Raw genomic sequence first — 2,396 nt, forward strand, 5'->3', positions numbered from 1 at the left:
TTCGAAATACATTTTGTTTTCGGACGAATGTATTTTTCATAATAATGGCAATGTCAACCGCCATAATATGCATTATTGGGCAACCGAAAATCCTCATTGGATGCAGCAAGCGCATTCACAAGTCAGGTGGTCGGTGAATGTTTGGATGGGTATTCTTGGAGACCACATCATTGGGCCTCATTTTATTGATGGAAAGGTCGATGGTAACGGATACCGAAATTTTCTTGAAAACGAACTTGTTCTTCTCTTACATAAGGTGCCGCTGGAATTACGTGTTAACATGTGGTTCCAGCAGGATGGCCATCCTGCACACACTGCTAGAGCAACAAGAGAGTTGTTAAATAGAAAATTCGGTGACCGTTGGATCGGACTTCATGGTCCTCACGAATAGCCACCACGTTCACCAGACCTCACACCTCTAGACTTTTTCCTGTGGGGTCATTTGAAGCAGCAAGTTTATGCAACGCAACCTGTCAGCGTTCAAGATTTAAAGGATAAAATTAAACGTGCTAGCCGTGAAATAAGTCCACAAATCTTGCGCCGGGTGCGTCGCGCAATCTTGGATAGAGCTATGCTTTGTGAGAGGATGGAGGGGGGCCACTTCGAGCATTTGAAGTAAAAAGTTGATAGACATATTGATGACGTATTGAGCACGGTCACTCGTTGATGAAATTTCTCATCTGCGAGTGCTCTTACTCAATATGATTTCAATATATCTGTTGTCCCCTACATACTAAAAAATAGGTCGAAAAATGGTATACCAGGAGTGTAAGTTGAAGTTTGCTGGTTTTTATAGTAGGTGTCGCTAGCAGGATGTAGGCATTTCTATGATTTGTTATATACACGATTGTTTTCTATTGACATTAACCTTCAAAAACACACAAGTCTCATTCTGTCAAAATAATAGCGTCATAGTCGTTTATATCAATAAATATGTCGAGTTTCGTTCCAAATAAAGAGCATTTGCGGAAATGCTGCTTCAACGGTTCAAAAGGAAGTCTTTTTTGCATTGGATTGTCACGGGTGACGAGAAATGGATTTATTTTGAGAACCCGAAGCGAAAAAAATCATGGCTTTCACCTGGTGAAGCCGCCCCATCCACTGCAAAGCCCAATCGCTTTGGCCGTAAGACAATGCTCTGTGTTTGGTGGGACCAGGATGTGGTGTGGTGTACCACGAACTATTAAAACCTGGTGAAACGGTAAATACGGATTACTACCGACAACAAATGATCAATTTGAATCATGCGTTGATCGAAAAACGACCGGAATGGGCCCGAAGACATGGCAAAGTTATTTTGCAACATGACAACACGCCGTCTCATACCGCTAGATCCGTGAAGGACACATTAAAAACACTTAATTGGGAAATATTATCGCACCCGCCGTACTCTCCAGACCTCGCCCCGTCCGACTTCCACCTTTTCGCATCGATGGGGCACTCACTTGCAGAGCAGCACTTCGTCAATTTTGAAGAAGTTGAAAAATGGCTCGTCGAATGGTTTTCCTCGAAAGAGAAAAAGTTTTTTTGGAATGGTATCCATAATTTGCCTGAAAGATGGACAAAATGTGTAGAATTAAATGGTCAATACTTTGAATAAAAATATTTTGAGATTCCCCTGAAAATTATGTGTTTTTTTTTACGAAAAAACCGGCAAACTTCAACTTACACTCCTGGTAATATGGCTATAGGCGAAGGTCCAAAAAACCTAACGCGCCGTTGGTGATATCTCAAAGGTGGTGTGGAAGTCCACCAAATTTTTCAATTATTATTTATTAATATTAAGAAAGCGTTTATTATTATAAATTTGTATAATTGCGTGTCCTTTAGTTTTGCGGAATTCAACGCAATGAACTGAACTAAAGTAAAGATAAAAATTATAATAAGTTCATATGACTCAGTGGCTCAATCATGATCCTGACTGAGATGATATTTTTCGTAATACGTTTCTTAATTTTCAAATAACGCGTGTTATACCTCTGCCGTAGTTTGCGACTGTGCTGAATTCCGCAAAACTAGCGGGCACAGTCGTATTATAATTTCCTTCTTTATTTTAGTTCACAATTGCGTTGAATTACGCAAAACTAGCGGGCACGCAATCGAACTTATTATAATTTCTCAGTTTCGATTGACAATTATAAGAATTATACGCTTTCTTTGTTAAATTACTGGTGATAATTATAATTGTTTAGTTTGTGTTTATTTATTTATCTATTTGAATAAAATGTTACGAAAGACGACGAGAATTAAGCCGTAATTATTAAGTATTATACGTTTGTACATCTATCTAAGCCGCTGCCATCTCTAGATCGCTCAAGTACTAGAGGTGCAGTCGGTAATTTACCGCCTATGGTAAACGGCTTGAAAATGTGGTGTCCATCCATTAAAATTCACCC

The sequence above is a fragment of the Wasmannia auropunctata genome, unplaced genomic scaffold (assembly GCF_000956235.1).
Source record: "Wasmannia auropunctata unplaced genomic scaffold, wasmannia.A_1.0 LD336092.1, whole genome shotgun sequence".
Taxonomy (NCBI): domain Eukaryota; kingdom Metazoa; phylum Arthropoda; class Insecta; order Hymenoptera; family Formicidae; genus Wasmannia; species Wasmannia auropunctata.